The sequence below is a fragment of the Prionailurus viverrinus genome, chromosome D3, assembly GCF_022837055.1.
Source record: "Prionailurus viverrinus isolate Anna chromosome D3, UM_Priviv_1.0, whole genome shotgun sequence".
NCBI lineage: Eukaryota > Metazoa > Chordata > Mammalia > Carnivora > Felidae > Prionailurus > Prionailurus viverrinus.
In genome coordinates this window covers 3,698,439-3,719,165 of record NC_062572.1, presented here as the reverse complement: position 1 = coordinate 3,719,165, position 20,727 = coordinate 3,698,439, and positions in this window count along the sequence as shown.

Genomic DNA, 20,727 nt, shown 5'->3' with positions numbered 1-20,727 from the left:
ACAAAGCTACCAACCACTTGTGACCCAGTGTCCCAGACCCCGCCCCTCTCTGGGCTAAGAAGGCAGCGCTGGTGTGGCCTGCATCCAACTGCCTTAGATTTATTCCCCACATACAATCACCCCCCACTTGCCAGGTTCTGTATTTTATGCTCCTAAGTGCACAAGCTGTCCCCAGTGCTACTAAGGAGCTAACTTGTGTCTCCTCCACTGGGGGGGAGGGAAACGTCAAGGCAAAGAAATTGAAGCTATTATAGGAACACAGAGACTCTGTCTTTCCAATCCCAAACACGGCTTCTTAAGCGCAATACGGTAAATGCGAAATGTCTGGTGGCTTGATTTCAAATGACAAAGTCTTCAGTACGATCCCCCAGGGATTTCGAAATACTTGAGGAACCTACTTAAGACCGTCTTTCGGCAAGTTTTATGATACAGCTGGTTTAATTTACATGTCTAGATACACAGTCTGGGCCACTATCTCTTTGAAGAAGCTTAGTGCTTTGCGGTGGCAATACAAGGATAGATTGCCGGTGTTTGGGGAAGGAGAGGCATGCGCTTGGAAATATGTATTAAACTTTGTCATTTAGTGAAGCTGCCATAGTCAAAGGCACGTCCCTGCTTAAAAAGGAAAGCCATTGCCTAACAATTACTGGGGTTTCCTTTACAGGTGACAGAAAGTTCTGGAACCCGAGGGGAGGGGACGATTGCATGTAACATGAGTGTACCTGACGTCGTGGAATCCTTCATTTTTAAAGGATGGAAATGGGGGCGCCTGGGTGGCTCAGTTGGTTAAGCGTCCGACTTCAGCTCAGGTCATGGTCTCACGGTTCGTGAGTTCGAGCCCCGCATCGGGCTCTGTGCTGACAGCTTAGAGCCTGGAGCCTTCTTTGGATTCTGTGTCTCCCTCTCTCTCTCTGCCCCTCCCCTGCTCATTCTCTCTCTCTCTCTCTCTCTCTCAAACATAAACATTAAAAAATTAAAATTATGAAAATGGTGGATTTTACGTTAGGGGTATCTGACCACAATATAAATAAATAAATAAACAAACAAACAAACAAACAAACAACAAACAAACAAATAGAACCTCAGGTGCTAAAAAGATCTGCCAACCTCTTTTAACGAAGACTGATTTCCACTCACCCGTTCGTCCACTCCTTTACCCGGTCGGCGTGCGCGGCAGCCGGTCCACACCAGGCAGGGTTGCAGATCTCAGGACGAAGCCCAGATAGACCATAAAGAGATAAAGAGTCTGAGTAAAGGCGGAGTGTTCAGAAGACAGGGGAGCAGGACGGTGTAATGACCGGAGGGCAGGGTGGGCTGGTGAGGTTAAACTAGTTCTCCTGTCTTGCAAAATAGACTTAAATAATCCCCTTTGAAATGCCCTTTAACCCCCAATAAATAATCCCCTTTGAAATGCACTTTAACCCCCCAAGAACAGCTGTCCTGTGGGGAATGTGAGGTTCAGCGACACCCGCAGGGGAAATGCCAGGTGTCCCCGAGACGTTAGCCACTGGTTAGCAAGCACCCATGACACAGGGACAGGGGAACTCTCCTCCCCGGGGTGCTTTGTGTGGAAGTGAAGGAGTGTCCCCCTGCAAAGCCACTCACTGCTTCGCTCGCCCTGGACCGGGAGGCAAGCGTGCGCGTGTCCCAAGGATGAGGGTGCCTTTGCCTTTGCTGGGGTGTCCCTGCGTGTCCCCCCGGGGGGATCCTTGTTCCCGGTGCTCCCTGGAGCTGTGCCTTCGGTGGTCCTGTGCGAAGCCACTCAAGCCTCACAGCCGCAGGGAGAGCCAGATCCTCTGCTGGCCCTCTGCGCCCAGGAGGCCAGGAACTTGCCAGAAGGTCACGCAGGTGGCAGACCCAGGGTTTGGTCCCAGCAGCGCGGCTGCAGGAGCCCCTTCAGAATCGCCCTGGGATGCTGCCCCCTCCAGACTGCTCCGCGGCCCCCTGGAGAGCACACAAAACCAGGGAAACGACGGGTGTCTCGATGGCCCCCATCAGAAATGAGCGGCTTTCACAGTAGTTACGTTTCTTGCTCGCCGAATGATGTGACTGAAACGCTTTGGGCTCCAGATGCAAGTGACCAGGTGACCCCGCGAGGAAAGCCTGGGTTCCTGAGGCTCACCCTCCTCCTGAGTCCTCCCCCCAGAACCCTTTCTTGCTCCGGGGCTCCTCTCTTCCTCTGTCCTTCCCCTCTGCCTCTTCTGGCCCAATCTCACGGTTACCGTTGTTCGGCGGCCATTAGGGTTCTGTCTTTTTAAGCCAGTTAATCCTCCCCACAAGCCTGGGACATCAGAATGATGACCGTCCCCATGTGACACGAGGGGAAACTGAGGTGCACAGATACCAAGGAACCCGCCCAAACACTCTAGAGCCAAAGGCCAAGATGGCACTCACACCCCAAACGGTCTTGGCCAGAGTCAGGCCATGCGCTCTCGCTGTCCCCCACTTTGCCTTCTCCTCCTCCCTTCCTTTCATATTTCCCTTCACTCTGGATGAATGTGAATATCCTTATTCTTTAATAAGGGAAAATGCAGCTTGGTTAGGGGAAGAAAGAACAGAGGAGGAGAAGGAGGAGGGAGCTAAAAATCACTTCTCCTTGTTAGCTGATTACCAGATTCTTCTGGGTGCCCAGCAGCTGCAGCTCCGCATAAAGGCAGCTCCGAACGGCACCGGCACCGTGGCAAGAACGTTTGAACAACAATGATGCAAAATCTATTTATGCGTGCCTGTTAACGCAGCCACGACCCTCCCCCTTCGCGAGTGCATAATGAAAGTTGCCGTGTGGGAAGGAAGCCACTCTCAGCAGAAGCTAAAGCCTCCAGAACGGCAGTCCTGCTTCTCTTCTGTGGCTGCCTTCGTTCTCCCCCGCTCCCCGGGGCCCTAGCCACTGTCCCCACCGCACTCCTGGGGAGCTAGGTTGTCCGCCCCCTGCCTGGAATAGGAGTGGGGTGTGGGCTATTGCTGGAGGTGAGTCCTGCCCTTGCAGCCACAGGGACACCTGCTGGTTGGCCCGTCTGCCATTTTCCTTGAGGAGCCTGACCCCCTCCGGGGTAGTCGGTGAGAGCTCCAAGGCCGAAGATGGCCTCGTGCCAGGCACTGATCGACCCACGGCCCCAGGCAGAGAGATGGGCTCAGTGGTCGCTGATGACCCAAGCCAGGCCCGCGAGCACTTCCGTGGGAATTCCAGTCCACTGGACAAGCTACTCTCTCCCGTCACTGGGCTCTCGGCTGACGGGTCAGAAGCCTGTAGGTGTGCTTTCTGTCCAGCCTGCAGGAATCTGCTTCCACACCCTTCAGCGCTTAAGTGTGTGTGCCGTGGGCGCCTGTCGAGACCAGCTTTCTCCACGGTGGCACCTACCAAGATGTTTTGGTAGCCGCTCGTGTGGGCTGTGGGGAGCCACGGTGCCCTGGAGAGTGACTGACACCCTAGAGGCCCGTGCGGGATCCGGGCACAGCCGGGGGCTTGTGTCCACACACGGTGCACCTGCTGTCGGGCCTGTGGGGAAGGGCAGAGTCAGCTCCTGGCACTATGGGCCACCCTCTCAGGGACTTGCTATTTTACTCGGTTCTGTTTCATCTTTTAAATGCTGGTGGCTGCACATCAAATCAATGTTGTGACCTCCTAACGGGTCACAGCCCACTGTTTGAAAATGCTGGGACAGATCATGTCTCCACACAGGCCCAGACACGCACCAGTCTCGGACGAGGGGACGTGACAGTGGAATCGCGGTGGCAAAAGAATCCGGCGACCAAGTGTAGATACGGGCCTTGCTCGCCTTTCCTAAAGGGAGAGGTTCCTTCTCTAAAGTGTGTCGCTCAAGGCCCTCTGTAGGGAGAGAGCACGACCATCTTCCTCGCGGCGACGTGCGTCCCTGGCTGGAGTCCTTGTCTGCCTGGGCTGCTCCTTGGATTCTCCAAACAGGATCCTCTGGGCTGACTTTCCCAGTCTCCATCACAGCCAGGCGGGGAATAACTGGAGATTTTGAAAACAACCAATCATGAGTGCATCGATTTGGAAGATACAAGAAAAAATATGCCTCATTTGTAACCCTTTCCAATGCGCAAGCACATACATCAGCCCATTTGAATCCCTCTGGATATTGCAGTGAGGCGGCATTGACTCTCTGCCCTCAGTTATTAAATTTTCCCGAGGACCCTCGTTCCATCCGCCAAAGCTCTCCCGGAGAGGGTGCGTCCAAGGAGAAGGTTCAGGACCACCCTCAAAACACCCTCCGTGAAAGGCAGACCTCCCGGGGAAGCGGCCAGTTTTATAGGGTGACAAATGTTAAATTAAATACCATTCACTTTCTTTCTCTCTTTTTTGGATTTTAGAATAAATGTATGTTCAATAGGAAGAATTCGGAAGAGAGAGGAGAAGGAAAAAAAATCACCCAGGCTCCAGCCAGTTGTCACGTTTTACTGTTTCTTTCCTTTCTGATGTTTTCTTTCTCTGTTTATCTTTTTTTTTCTAATTTTTTTTTCAACGTTTATTTATTTTTGGGACAGAGAGAGACAGAGCATGAACGGGGGAGGGGCAGAGAGAGAGGGAGACACAGAATCGGAAACAGGCTCCAGGCTCCGAGCCATCAGCCCAGAGCCTGACGCGGGGCTCGAACTCACGGACCACGAGATCGTGACCTGGCTGAAGTCGGCCGCTTAACCGACTGCGCCACCCAGGCGCCCCTCTCTGTTTATCTTTACTGATACTCCTACTTAATATTATTTTATTTGTGGGGCCCCTGGGTGGCTCAGTCGGTTGAGCGTCCGACTTCGACTCAGGTCAAGATCTCGCAGTTCGTGGGTTCGAGCCCCGCGTCGGGCTCTGTGCCCACAGCTCGGAGCCTGGAGCCTGGAGCCTGTTTCGGATTCTGTGTCTCCCTCTCTCTCTGACCCCCTCCCGCTCGCTCTTTCTCTTTGTCTCCCAAAAATGAATAAATGTTAAAAACAATTTAAAATTTTTTTTTTCAACATTTATTTATTTTGGGGACAGAGAGACAGAGCATGAACGGGGGAGGGGCAGAGAGAGAGGGAGACACAGAATCAGAAACAGGCTGAAGGCTCTGAGCCACCAGCCCAGAGCCTGACGCGGGGCTCGAACTCACAGACCGCGAGATCGTGACCTGGCTGAAGTCGGACGCTTAACCGACTGCGCCACCCAGGCGCCCCAAAACAATTTTAAAACATCTTGTATTTCTAGGTGTTTGAGTGGTACACACAGTAAGAATTTATCTTTTTCGTTTGTTTGTTTGACCAGGTGAGGGACTAATCCGCCCACAATGACTTGGTGGAAGGTATGTTTGCAGGGAGCCCCGAGGTGGACAGGTGTCTGGAAGCAGGTTCTCTCCTTCCTTCTGCACGGACCGTTCATGCGATCGGGTTAGGGACAGAGAGGGAGACACAGAATCTGAAGCAGGCTCCAGGCTCCGAGCTGTCAGCACAGAGCCCGACGCGGGGCTCGAACTCACAAAGTGAGAGATCATGACCTGAGCCCAAGTCGGACGCTCAACAGACTGAGCCACCCAGGCGCCCTTCATTAACACTTTCTGAATGGCTCTCGCTTCTGTCCCCAGGGCAGGTGGGGTAGGGGGACTCTCCCATCCCCGCAGATGGCCTGATCTCCAGAGCCTTTCATAAATTAGTACCCCAACACCTCTACACTTTACTCTGTATTTAGAGGACAAATGAAAGGAGTTTTCAAATTCCATACACTAGGGGTTGGAAAAAATGTTTCCAAGAGTCAGGAAGTTTATTTAGCTCTGTGGGGCACAAGGTCTCTGCCACAGCTTTTCAACCCTGCTGTCAGAGCAGGAAAAGAGCCATGGGCAATATGTAAATGGATGGACAGGACTGTGTTCCAATAAAACTTTATTTACAAAACCAGGCAGGGGGCCGGGTTTGGCCCAGGGGCTGTAGTTTCCGGGTCCCCACTATAAACAAGTTATGGCTTTTGCCTTAACAGGGAGGCTACTTACTCATGGCAACTCCCATTTCTCCAGAGGGGATGAGAAGGTCCCTCTCTGCTCACGGGGACCTTGCTCCCTGCCCTTCACTGACTCTTGCCCACAGAGAAGGAGTGACAGCTCTGATGGGTGGGGCGGACCATAGGAACACAGCTCAGCCCTGGCCACTCCCCTTCAGAGTCCCCTGCCCTCCCCTCCTCTCAGCTGCATCCGGGTGGCATGGTTCATGCAGGATGGGGATGAGGGGACCTGAGTGTAGCCACAGGTCAGGCACATCCCGCAGGCTGGTTCTTCCAGTAACAGAGCATGCGGATTGGTCTCTGATGTTCGGCTTCTGTATCTACCTCTCAACTGATTCTGAACTAGGAGGGTGAGCAGGGGTCTCCCGTTGTCCCCACAGGGCGTCCCCGCTCTGTGCTCGGGGGCGCTGCCCCAGTGGGCTCCCTGCCCTCTGCATGCAGCTGGCCTGGCCGTGGTAGTGAGACATGGGGACTGTCACTCCCTGCTAGGTCTTTCCAGCTAGACGGCCTCTGTCCACCACACCTCCTATCCCATGGTCTTATCTGTGTGGCCCGGGGGAAAAGACAGGGACCCCAACCCTGCCTTCGGATCCTCTGGTGGGTTGAATTATGCCCCCAAAATCACATCCCCACCTGAACCCTCAGAATGTGGCCTTATTGGGAAACAGGGTTTTGGCAGGTGTAATTAAGGTGAGGACGGGGTTGAGCTCATAGTGCATTGGGGCGGGGGGACTAAACCCAGGGAAGGTGTCCTTATCAGAGACAGAATAGGACACACAGAGAGAGACCTGAGAGATATGTCTCTGACCAAGGAGCACTCCAGAAGCAGGAGGAAGCAGGAAGGACCCTCCTCTGGAACCTGTGCAGGAACGTGGCCCGGCTGACAGCTTGATTTTCGACTTTTGGCCTCCAGAGTGAGAGCGAATGATTCTGTGTTTTCGCCCCCCACCCCCACCCAGAGGACGGGGACACAGGACCTACCATCCAGCATCTCTTTATATAGCAACTGTATCTTCCACAAAACGTGTCTGGATCTTTATCTCCAGAGGTGATACCGACGACGAGAATCCCACTTGTTCGGGGACACTTGGGCGGTAAGCTCCCAAGAGACAGGCTTCTTTCAGGGCACCCAGCACCTTCTACAAGCTGACCACCACCGTGTGGGGGGGGACAGTGTGGCCATCAGCCCGGAGCACCTGCATGAAGCCCCCAGGCTCTCTCTGCTTCTGTTTCCCCCGAGTCCCCAAGTGCCCTCTGTCTGCTGTTCCGTTTATAACAAAGCCTGGGGCAGCCCAGCTTCCTCCCAGAGCCCCTCTCCCTCCAACTACCACGCGACCACGTTTGCCACGCGTGGTTTAAGTGCAGCTCCAGTGTTTCTAAGAATCCACAGGTTTGTCTGCTGTGGTGCCAACGATTGTCAGGGTTTGCTACCTCGAGTTTTCTGTGCGTGTTTTGATGCAGAGATTTCCCAGCGGGTTTTGTGTGTGTCTTTAGGACAAAGATCACAAGGTAGGAGCCAGAAGGACTGGGGCCGCACCTTTGCTTTTTTTTTTTTTTTAATGGAGTTCACACTTGACAAAAATAAAATTAGTGGCCAATACTCAGGCATCAGGACAATTTCCCGAAACCTTGGTCAGTTTTATAAAACTCGGGCTCTTCTGCTGGGCCTCATTCCTGCCCACCAACAACAAGCCTTTCGACCCAGGCCGTTAAAGACAATTTGCCACAGTCTCTACCTCTCAGGACTGTCTGACACCCGCTCTGTCTGGCTCAGCACAGTGGGACCCTCTCTAGACCCGAGTTCGAGTTCGCAGTCTCAGAAACGGGCTCTGCTGTAATTCGCATCTTACTTACAAATCCTTGCAACACGTGCAGGTCTGGCCAAGTATGGCCAAGTAGTAGGAATACAACGGGGGTCTGGGGGTTCAGTCAGTTGAGCGTCCGACCTCGGCTCAGGTCACGATCTCGCGGGTCTGTGAGTTCGAGCCCCATGTCGGGCTCTGTGCTGACGGCTCGGAGCCTGGAGCCAGCCTTCCCCGCTCATGCTCTGTCTCTCTCTCTCAAAAATAAATAAACGTTAATTTAAAAAAGAAAAAAAGCACTAGAAATACAACAGTGAACAAGGCAGGCATGTTCCCTGCCTTCCAGGGACTTATATTCAAGTAGATAACCGAGGTCCTAGCACCACGGGACGAGGGAACACAGTTTAACCCCTGCAACACCATCCCCAGGATTCAGGATTTGCCAAATAAATAGGCTTCGCTGGGTGTTAATTTTTCACTTCTTGGTGTAACGGGTCTCGGGCAGGCTGGGACGTTAATCGCTTGATTTCGGTTGTGTTTGAGGTTCTGATCTGTCTCAGGAAAGTTCCCCCACGTGCCTGAATTCCCAGCATTATTCCGTACCTTCTGGATTCCCCGCAACACCATACCTGATAGCTGTTCGATCCTAAAAGAGGCAAGTTTTGAACTTGTCAGTAATTAAAATTCTCATCCAGTCAAAACTCCTCCCCCAGCCTGCCGGAATAAACTTAGGATCTTTGTCCATTGTATAAGCAGAGAGTTTGCGATCAAACTCCTCACAATGTAAGACAGCTCTCTTTGGTGTATCTGAGGAAATAACCTATTTTAAGGTGAATCAATAGTTGCTTTTAATTAGGAGAGTTGTTTTTTTTTTTTATGTTCATCAGGTCCACTTGACCTCCCAAACACCCCCTAGGTGTGGGTTCAAAACCTCAGGCGCCTCGGGGTGAAATCTGAAACCAGCTCAGCTTGGGGGGCGGGAGAGAGGCCTGAAGGAGCAGAGCCCCAGGCGGCAGGTGCAACAAACAAGCAAGAGAACCTGACTCCAGGCTCTTCTTGGGCGGAGCGCTGTCTGCCCCCTCCCCCGCCCGCCTGCATCCTGGGGTTCACGGAGAGGCCTTAGCAGGCGTCACTGCAAAGTTCACAGGGTCTCAGCGCCACACGCCTCTCAAGGCCGCCGCCTGGAAGACCGCTCCCACCGTGGAATGGCAGGCAGAGCCCCATCCCGGGGACAGGAGCCGGAGGGGCCTCCCACAGCCCCGGGGTCAGCCAAGGGTCAGCCGGGGTCATGTCCTGTGGCCTCCTTCCCTCCACCACGGTCAAAGCAGTTCTGCAAAGTGTGTCCTTACTGGAGATCTGTTTGAACAGCACTTGTAACTTTTCTGTGAACTTTGACTTTTCTCTTTCTTCAAAACCACCCGGTGAAAACAGCCCTGGTAACTGACATCGCCATTGTTCGGGGCAGGCAAAATCTCCCCGCAAAGTACCTGTACATGTGGCCACCCCGGTCCAGGCTCCGCTAGAATGTCCACCTTGGTCAGAGGGTGACGTGTTCTTGGTACACCCCCAACACGCCCCCAAGATTGCCCAATCCCTGCACCTCTGTTCCCGGCGTTTGTCAGGCTGGGTTGGGGGACATCTACAGGTGGCAGAGCTCCAGGGAGGGGGTCCCCACTCAGGCACAACCGAGCACTAGTCTGTGCTGTGCTGCCCCCGAGTCAGGGCCTCTCCTCCCCTCTACTGGCCTCCTGCCCAGATGCTTCCTTTTTCCCTTTCCACCCTCCGTCAACTCCCGCCCCTCTCTCCTCCCCCAAACCTTGCTCTTGTCCAGTCCCTGGGGACAAAGAAGCCACCCCATCAGCAGACGTCTGGAATTTTCTGTCTCAGCCCAGCTCAGGGTCAGCTCTGCCAGACTCCTCATGGGGGGAGCCCGACCTAACCTCCTTTGGCCGCGTCACCTGGTCACAAGCTCGTTTTCACGAGCCACGAGGCGTGGGATCGGGAGTGAGGACGCTCGGCACCCACGCGTGCACACCCAGAAGCGCGAGGCTTCGCACCGTGGGGTGAACATTCGCCCAGGGGAGGGTGGCGGACGGGGCAAATTCTTCTTCCTTTCTCTCTCACCTGGGTCTGCTCGGAGCCCCCCTCCCTCCCACACCCTCTCAGAAGCCGGGCCTGCAAGGTGGAGCACGGAGAGCCAGTCCTCCGCAGGCCAGGCCGTGGGTTTGGGGAAGGCCTCGCCCCTCCTACTCCCCGGTGTGTGTGGTCTAATAAAGGAAGCCTTCTGAGCGTCCCCTGAAGGTGTTCACCGGTGGGCCTGTGCCCCAGAGTCTGCTCGGAGGGCCTCCCTCCCCAGGTGAAACTCCACACCTCACAGGAAGGTATATTTTCTACCGCAGCCACGGCAAATACCGCCAACACAGCAGCTTAAAACAACACCACGCCCGCTCCTGGCTCCGGAGGTCACAAGTGGGCTCCACACGGAGAGCCCCACAAGGCTGAAATCAAGCCACTGGTCGGGCTGGACTGTCGTCTGGAGGCTCCGGACAATTACCAGCTTGCAAAATCACTCAGATCACCGGAATCCACTTCTGTGTGGTCGGGGGGGGGGAGGGGTGGACCGGAGTCTCCTCCAGGAACCACCCACCCTCAGCCCCTAGAGATGGCCCACATCCGATTCAATGATAACCTCTGTTTGATTCATCCAAAGTCAACCGACTAGTAACCTTGCTTACTTCTACAGAATTCCATTTACTTTGTAAATATAATCCCAGGCAGATACTATGGTGACATTATCTGGGATTAGGGCAGGAAATGTTGGGGTACCATCTCAGAATACTGTCTACCACAGACGAAGAAGGCCTTCTGCCTTCCCCCCCCCCCCCCCTTCCTCCCATCTGGAACACAAACATAATACCGAGAGGCACAGCAGCCATTTTGCGACCATGAGGCAGCCAAGCGCGAATGACGGTGGCAGAAAAATAGAACCTGCTCGCTGAGACAAAATCGAGCGACTGCACAGTCTGGAATCTTTACTCCTTATAAAACACTTCAAATAAACTCATCCGTGGGAGCTACCACTCGCTAAGTGTTAGGTTAATCTTTCCAAACACAGGCCTGTCCACGCCTCGCCCTTTCTGCTTTCCACCGGTGACCTAAGCCCCCCCCCCCAGCTCACACACGTTTTCTCGAGCAGGGATGGAGTAGATGGCGACAGCAACGTCCAGACCCACTTCTTCATTCCTCCTGGGCTCCGGTGTTCTCGGTATGCAGCACATGGCCTGGGGGAGAGAGCGGACCCTGCGTCTCCAGCTGCTGGAGCTGCAGTCCAGACCGTGTGACAGACCCAGGCTCTGCCCCCCTCCCACTGCACATCCGCATTCAGAGCAGCACCTCACAGAGCAAATTGCATCATCTTGTTCTATCCGTACGCTAGCACGGGGCCTAACGAGGTCAGACAGGTAATGTAATTCTCTTATGCTCCTGAGCTCTCTGGGTAAAAGGGAACTCCGTCCGATTTCTAGCTCAGAGAGCAGCCTCGGCATGTTGGCTCCACAAAAACACCTGCTCTTGCCATCGGAGTGAGCACTTCCACCTTTGGGCTTGTTTGTATGATAAAATAGGAATCTTTGGTCTTCATGGAGCCTGTGACCTGACACTTCTGAAGACCTGCCCTGCCCCGCAGTGTCGGAGGGAAATGGCTTCTAAGGGGCTGGAGTCTTCGAGTTACTCTCCTTTACCTACGAGAACGGAAGCTACCAACTGCCCTGCAGCCCCAAGACAAGCTCCTGAAGCCGAGTATGTGGTCGGCCGTCTTTGGAGGACTGTGGTGATTTCCACGCGACCTTGTCTAGATTTGTGGCGAGGTGTCTCGGCCATCATTAACGGGAACCGAGCGAATCAACTGAGATCGAGTCTAATAAGATCCAGGCAGGTTAAGCCTACACCTGTTAACTTCTCGCGTGTTCCCAGGAAAGGGCCCTTTCTAATTATAAGACAAAAGGCAATGAAGCCTTCTTCCAAAAACACCCAGAAAATACCTCTCATTCACCTGACCGAATGAGTGGCACCATGAGTCGCAGATCTCTGGCTTATGAATCGCGTCGTCTGGCAACACGGGCGGGACGGCTGAACGACCCGATTGAATCCAGTGCTGGCGAGAGATTATGAGACGGAGGCAAATTTCTGAGAAAGAAACCGGTGGAGGCTGGGCGGGCTGACTGCTCTTTGCTTCCCTGGTGGCCGACTGTGGGCGCAGTGACCCAGCCGGCTTGCTGCAGGATCGGAGCTTGGCACGGCCGTCAGGGGCCTGGCCAGATGTTGAAGAACTCTGCAGGCTTACTTCTCTGTTCGTGCCAGACATCTTGCGCTTATGGTGGTGTCCAGATGCGGAAAAACAGCGCGACTCTGATTAAAGCTGAAAATGTCTGCGGTGTGTAAGACTTTCGCCCACGGAGGCCTGAGAGAGGGCGATTCCTCTTCCTCCGCCCATGAGAGGGGGAAATAGCGAAGTCACAGGCACTGGTGAGACCTTACGGACCGTGGGAACAAGCCCCAAGTGGAAAACATTGCGCACCTGGGGCACGTGGTGCTGGCTGTTAAACCTCGACCCTTAGGGAACAGAGCCAGGGGCCAGGATGGGCCCCCACACCAGCTGCACTTGACGCAGGGCACCTGCAGGTATCAGCCAATCAGGACGAGGCCCTTCTGACCAATCAGGAAGAGGCACTCCCCCCTCCATTAGCATATTGGTCGGAGTGGGACCACCTGGCCAGTTTCCCTACAGGGAGCCCAGCCTAACTACTCTGTTAGTGCCCTGTCCCCCTTGAGCTCGAGCCCTGGCCCCAATAAAGCCTTGTCTGTGCCGTTTTGGGGGGTCTGGCCTGGTTTCTATCATTGTGGGCCCAAGAACCCGACTTTGGTTACCCTGGGATATGGGCAGTCAAGGTCCAGCTGTGTGATCTTGGGCAAGTGACTAACCCTCTCTGGGCCTTCGTTGTGTCAACTGTCAACTGGGACAGCTAATCACATTGGGCAGGACTGCCATGCAGGATGAGGTGAGACTGTTGAAGTGGCCCAGAGTAGGGGTGCCTGGGTGGCTCAGTCGGTTAAGTTTCAGGCTACGGCTCGGGTCACAATCTCACGGTTCAGGTCATGATCTCACAGATTCATGAGTTCGAGCCCTGCGTCGGGCTCTGTGCCGACAGCTCAGAGCCTGGAGTCTGCTTCGGATTCTGTGTCTCCCTCTCTTTCTGCCCCTCCCATGCTGGTGCTCTGTCTCTCTCTGTCTCAGAGATAACCTTAAAAATTTTTGAATGGTCCAGAGCATACAAGGGCTGGACCCTTTCCCTTTTCCTCCATGCACGTAATGGCCATGCCAGCTTTGCTGCTGGGAACACCCACTTCTCTAATCCTGTAGGCCCAAATAAACCAAAGCACAGGAAATTAAATTTCAGAGGCCACAAGGTCTGTGAGATTGTCTCACTCACAGATGCAAGCTGAAGAAATCAAGTGATACCTCTGCAAGGTCATTGCCTGCTTGCAGCAGAGCAAGGTAAAGTTCCTGCATCCTTCCCTGGAAACCCCACCTGACATGACTTACGTGACACTGGGATTTATTATCTCGTTAATAGCAGGGCTTCCGAGCCAGGATGGGTTCATTTATGAACGTGACATCTCGCCCTGTTTGGACTCTGCCATCCAGGATGCCAGCTTTGTCCTCGGGCCAGCTCCGTCATGATGACACGTTCAAGATGTCACCTCCACCACCGCTGTGCTCTTGGGAAGAAGGGTCACCCGGGATCGTCACGCAAAAGAGCACTGGAAGTGTGATGGAGGGGATCGCGGGGGTGTGGGGTAGGTCGCCTGAGTCATGAGGTCCTATCCTAACCTTTGCCTACCCTGCATCCTAGGCACGCAGTGGAGGGCCTGGGATTTGGTTTTTAATGGAAAAGGGGAAAAAGCCAATGCAGAGAGTCTCGAGCCCATCAAATAAAGTGTGTAAGACAAGCACACGAGGAAAGGTTAAAAGGACCCACCTGCATCGAGGACACAGGTCATGCAATGATCTCCGGGGGCCAGTGGCTTTCCCACCTTTTATTTTTTAATTTTTTTTAATGTTTATTTACTTTTGAGACAGAGAGAGAGTGCGAGTGAGGGAGGGGCAGAGAGAGAGGGAGACACAGAATCCGAAGCAGTCTCCAGGCTCTGAGCTGTCGGCACAGAGCCCGACACGGGACTCGAACTCACAGACCGTGAGATCATGACCTGAGCCCAAGTCGGACACTCAACCGACTGAGCCACCCAGGCGCCCCTTTCCCACCCTTTAAAGACAGCATATTTTTACCCAAAGACTGCACAGCTTATCCTAATGTCGAGCAAACATTTATAGTTGTGAGGAAATAAAAAAAGGCTTTTCTTTTGAAAAAGTTTCACAAGATGCCCCAATTCATTCCAAGTGCTATGATTTGCTCGTGTACTTTTCCGTGACGTCAACTGGCCTGCCAGCGATGGCCGGCCCCCTGGGGGACTGTGGGAGCCCCTGTGGTTTGGGACAGCGGCTGGGCGGCTGGGGGATCTGACCAGCAGGTGCACTTGCCTTTTGAGTGACTCCGCAGGCACATTTGAAATGTAAACCAGCATGTTAACTAATTTGAATTTAAATAAATAAATTTTTTAAAAAATAGAAAGTTAAGTGAACAATTTCAGGAGCAAGAAGACGACAATTCCTTTTCTTGCTTTTGTTTTGTTTTGTTTTTTTTTTTTTAACTGAAATGCGTAGGGAGTGGGTAATTGCTGGGGAAGGTTTACAGCAGCGGCAAAGCCCATCCTGGGAAGCTTGGGACCCCAAAAGAAGGGAACAGAGACACGGCTCCCTGGGCATTGGTGGCCATGTCACTCCCCAGCCCTGGTCTCCGTCACAGCGTCTGGGGCTGGTGCAAGCTGAGATAGGACACTTTTATTTTCTTTAAAGCTCTACTGTCTCTTTCTTTCCATAAGGCTAAGAAGTCCTATTAATGTGAAGCACCATCACCATGTGCTTCTCTGTGGTAAGGCCTAATAAACCATCTCATATCGAGGGGCTAAAGATTTATTGCTTTCAAAGACATTTTATTTGCAGAGCAAAATGAAGCCTCTCTTAGGCGATTCTGCACCTATCGATGGGTGTTTCAGTGGGGCTCTCAAACGGAGGGAGGGGAGGCACTCGTTCGGGTACCTGGCGACCCCTTCCGGGACGATTGTGCCTCTCGACCAGGACACGGTGGGATTTAGCAGGACCTTTTCAACGTGGGGGCGTTTGTGCACACCGCGCGTGGTGCCCTGCCCACTGAGTTTGGTACAGCAATGCCTCCGGCCCTTGTCGCCCCAGCGACAAGCAAACTCACCCCACAATTTCCCAGTGCCCCCACTTGAAAGCAGAGAGGGCCAGGCCTGGTGTATCAAGGGCGGGGGGAGAATGGGGGTGAAGGAGGACTGGAGAGGGAGGGCGGAGGAATGTATTCCAGGTTCTAGCAGAGGCTAAGACACGCCCCCGGCTGCTCTTCCTAAGGCTGGTAACACAGGATAATTTTTTTCCCCGTTTTTGTGGGCGTTTGCCAACTTCAGCCAAGTGGCCTGACAAACGCAGAAGGAGAAGTGATTAATAACCATTTTTGCAATAAAGGAATGCATGAGCGACTGCCTTCCTCGTGTCCTGCGAGTCACAGGAGGCTGCCCGATTTATTAATGGAGAATTCTCACCGTGGCGCCGTAATAAATATCACCGCACGCCGCTAGACGAAAGAAGGCACCCGCAGGTCTCCCGGGTGCTGACCGTGGAGAGGCAGCCTGTTAAAAGGCAGTGCTGTGCACACTCCCATCTCCACCCGGAGCCCATGAGAGAACGCCCACCGGAGCAGGAGATGCGAGGCCGAAATCCGGAGTGGGGCGACAGCCAGGTCTGCGCGACGCTGCGCCCTGCCCTGCCTGGCTCGGCGCGCCTGTGCCTCCTCCTGCCGTTCTGTCCTTCGCATCCTTTTAGAACTTAGAACAGTCCTTCTCATGTGAAATTATAACAGCAACGGATCATGTATAATTTGCTGAATATTTAAAATCTATTTAATTGGGGGAAAAAAATTGGCACCACTGGCACGCTCCCAGGAGGACACTTTTGCTCACCCGGCATTCATTTTCCTTCTGTTAACAGCACCCCGGTTTCCTTTGGGCTAACAACGCACATCCTGCCTTCTCACTGGGCGTGGTTTATGCGGGACTGAGCTAATTTCCCAGTCTCAGGGGCAGGGGCGTGGCCTAGACCTGGCCAATCAGGGCTCAGCTCCCGATGGACCGCAGTGATTGGATCAGAATGAACAGGTGCTCACAGCCGCAACCAATGAGGTGCAGCCCCGGGCCTTGGGGTTCCGTTACTAGGCAAGAGAATGTGCTTCTCTCCCAGGGGCCGAGCTGGCGAGCCGTGCACCTGTAAGCCCCGGGATTGCCACTCTATGTGGTCCCCGTATCTGAGGACGCTTGGTTCAAGGGCACAGAGACCACCACATAGGACTGGGAGTGAGCACAGCTTCTAGGCCCCACCTTGACTGGGGGGACAGAGTTGAGGAGCCTCTGTGCTGTCTTCTGTGTGGTCAGCCTCACTGGAGGCCTCCTGGCAGTCCTGTTTCCCTCTCTTCATTTAGGGGCTGATCATCTTTTTCTGACCAGTTGCTGTGTCCACACCAAGACTTCCGGAAGCATCTCTCGGTTTCCCTATCCAGGTACAATGGGAACAGTCGAGGTAGGTCAACCCACCTTCTCTGGGCCATTCAGCTGCTCTACCAGTGACCTTCTCATGCTCAGATTTAAATTAATGCTCTTTCCTCTTGTACCGTAGCAGCTTCTAAGTTCCACCGGACCACTAAAAGAGCCACACGGATGTTTATTGTTGAGGCAATAGACACATGCTTTACCTTGACATCCATACCTGTATTGGGATAGAATAACAAGTACCACTACTACCAGTGTTGAGATTTTGATCATTTACTGCGTGCTGGTCACTGTGTTTCATGGTTCACACCTACAGTGTCATATAATCTATACTGCCACACTATGGTGACGGCATTATTAATATTCTATATCATGGATGAGCAAATTGTGACTCTGGGAGACTAAGTAATTTGGAGGAGAAGTGAGCCGAATATACAAAAGGAAACAAAGTCAGTAGAGAGAGATAAATCAGATACATGGCTCTTTCATTGACCCTGGATTCAGCCATACCTGAAGCTGCCTGCGTCCCTGAACTCCCCATTTGCAGATAAATGTTTCTTTCTGCTTTCAGGTATTGCAAAGAGTTCTCACTACTAAAATCAACCTGAAAGGTAAGTGCGGTTATCCTTATTTTAGAAATTTTTGAAAAAAATTTTAAATGTTTATTTATTTTGAGGGAGAGAGAGACAGAGTGAGTGGGGGAGGGGCAGAGAGAGAGGGAGACACAGAATCCGAAGCAGGCTCCAGGCTTCCAGCTGTCAGCACAGAGCCCGACGTGGGGCTTGAACTCACGGACCTCGAGATCATGACCTGAGCCGAAGTCGGACGCTTAACCGACCGAGCCACCCAGGCGCCCCTTATCTTTGCAATTTTTAAAAATGAGGTTGAGCAGTGAAGTCCCTGACCTAGGGCTCCATGAAACGGATTATTTCTATTTTGCTGAGCATGAAATCTGCATTTCTGAGACAACACCTGGTACTCACCTTTGGCAGAGATGGGAAGGAGGAAAGATGGAAAGAAGGAAAGAAGAAAAACCCTTCACAGTTAAGAGATGGAAAAGGCAGGGTTTTAACTGAAGCCCACTTGCCACTATGGGCATTCACAACATATAGTATCAGGGCGCCTGGGTGGCTCAGTCAGTTGAGCATCTGGCTTCGGCTCAGGTCATGATCTCATGGTTTGTGAGTTCAAGCCCCACCTCAGGCTCTGTGCTGACAGCTCAGAGCCTGGAGCCTGCTTCGGATATTCTCTCTCTCTCTCTCTCTCTCTCTCTCTGCCCCTACCCTCCCCCCAAAATAAACAAATATTTTTTTTAAATTAAAAAATATTATCCCTCTGTTTGGAAGTATGCACCCCATAGTTTTTCCTCTGGACCCTACGATCACTTTCTCTTAGTCATAAGAATGCCGAATACTTACTAGCTTCCCTGGGGCTAAGTAACCAGCCACTTTACTCCTTGTTTCAGCTGAGGAACGAGCAAGACACAGGAACTATGCTAGATACTTTCAACTCACTTGCCTGATGCAGGAATGGGCACTAAGAAAAATCATGGGATGCCCGAAGGAGGGGTTTTAGGCGCTGTTTCCACATTTTCCTGCCTTCTGAGTTTCAAATAATTATGGATTATTGTCTGTGCATGGTAATTGTTATGCTGTGGGACTTTTGAATTCTGTGGAGACTCTGGATTCTGTTACATTCCTCAGAAAAGTGTCGACGTTTTAACTCTGGCTGGCCATCAACTCGGTCAGATTAAAAAGCCGTCTCTTGGGCTGCAGCTCAGATAAGTTCAGTTCTTTTTTCCTCCATGCATATGGGGTCCACGCGTCTCCCAAAATTGTGTGCAGAGTTTATACACAGAATTTGGGATCTTCCCTTCTGGCCCTGCCTATTGCTAGGCTCGTCCTGTCTACTTTCCAGTGACTGTGATTGTTCCAAACTCTGTGCTCTGTTCTTCAGACTACAAAGAATGGGTTCTATAGGTACGTCTGTTATCTTGAGTGGCAAGGACGGTGACCTGTCCTGGGGTGGGGGGCGGGGGAAGCCACAGAAACAGGCTGCCTTTTTTCTTCTTCCGAGGGTCAGCTCCCTTCTGGAATCTGCCTGCCTTGCCTCCCTGCCTCCCTGCCTCCCTGCCCCCCTTTCACTCTTCAGAGCCCTCAGGAAGTCTGTTTTGCTCGTTTGTTCATACTTCTCTTTTAGTTGTGCATTTTCTTCAGAATCCGGAGTCGTTAGCAGATTCTGGGGACAGACTCAGGAGTAGGCATTTACTCAAGGCACAGCAGAAGCTGAACTCCCCTGTAGCGCCCCCGGAAGAGCTCCCCCCGCATCGCCCTGCTCTGGAGGCTGGACACTCCTGCCTCTCCCCCTCCTCTGCAAGGTGCAAGCTGCTCACTTGAAGCAGGCTGACAGCTGAGCTCGGTGCTTCACAGAACTGGTTAGTGACTTCTGCTTCTCGAGACTCCCACTCCCCCTTCTGGAATTTGGCGTCTCTAGCTTCTCCCGCAATGATATAAGGTCTCATTCCTGAAATAAGTTCCCTTTTCAGAGTGGCTCAGCTCCCCCCATCGAACCTTGATGGATCCTCCGAGCTCCATCAGAGAATACAAGGGCCACCTACGGGGTTTATGCGTGATGCCTGGGGCAGCGATCAATCGATCAATCGGGTAGGGAGAGAGCCCCACCCCTTCCGCCCGCCAGCCTTGCTCCTGGTCCTGGCCGGCCCAGCCTTTAATCTCTTAAGCTCCCGGAGACAGCTCCAAGGAGACTCTCCATGCCAGTCTCTTGAGCTCCATGAAGGCAACTGCTTTACAGGGAACACCATGTACTGAAATCCTACAGAAGACCGGCCAGGACGCATCACACCTGTTAGTCACAAGTCACAGGCAGAGCAGCCGTAGTGACCGATACGGCCTCTCTCGAGAAGAAAGACATCGGCTTGCATAAAACGCTGCTGAATTGAATGATGCTAAAGATCTGTCTGCCACTTGGCTCAGACCCAGAAATCTGAGCTTGTTTTTCTCTCTGCCAGCAGCAAATGCCAGTGAGCGCCACCAGGGGGCACTGTTGACTCTAGAACCACTTGCAGCCAGCGCCTGGGGTAGGGAGCAGATCTATTCGTCACATAAATTAACGCAATTGGCACTGCATTGTTCCAACTGTCAAAACAACACAATTCTGGCAGTTTTCCATTCGAAGCTCAATCTTTTTTTTTTTTTTAACGGGCCATCAGAGAGTTTTAAGGGGAGTCGAGAACAGTGCCGTGGGTCTGGCTGCAAAGCTTCTGTAGTTACCTGGATTGTGTGAACCTAAGAAGGGTGGTTGAAAGCAGCCGGTCACGCATAGCAGGTGACAGGCTAGATCCGTAATGACTCATTAGCGATGCCACAGCTTAGGATGCTGATCGCGGGAGGCCAAGAGGGGCTTTAAAAGGGAGATGAATATCACAGCTTACAGACTGGGTGGCATCTCACCGTGGTTGGATGAGTTTGAGTTGAATGATTCCCTATTAACGATTCAAAGTTTAGTTCCTACCAAGTGATGACTATGGAATTGAGAACACAAGACCAAAGACTTAGCGGGGACAGGATGAAATCAACAGAACGGCTGAACCCACCACAGCTAAGTGCCAGTGGTACTGGAGTTGCTTCGTTTCTTCTGGCTGTCAGAGAAGTGACATTTTCTGCGCCTTGCTCGCGGGCTAGCCTACGTTCTGTCTTGTTCTTCCTTCCACGAAGACTCTACCCTCCTGTCTTGCCCAGCTCCACTCTTGTTTCTTAAGATTTTATTTTTAAGTAATCTCTCCACCCAACGAGGGGCTCGAACTCACCCACCGGGATCAAGAATTACACGCCGCACCGACTAAGCCGGCCGGCCGGGCTCTCTCATCATCCCTGAAGCCAGCGATGGAGCATCACTTCCTCGAAGCCATGACTTAGAATACGTCCCATGAAGGACGTGTTCTGCTCCTTCTTGGGTTCTGGGACAGTGGCCAGGGGGAGAAAGACCTCGCCGAGGGGGGACATTTAAAAAGAGAGGGAAATTATTAAGGGGCCCTCGGGGAGGAAAAACAGCAAGTGTAAAGTCTCTGAAGGGAGCATGAGCAGAGCAGAGGCAGCAGAAGGTCCGTGCAAATGGAGTATAGGGAGGCAGTGAAAGCATTCTGGCCTTCTCTGGGCTCTTCTCACATTGAATGTGTGCCTCTTTTCT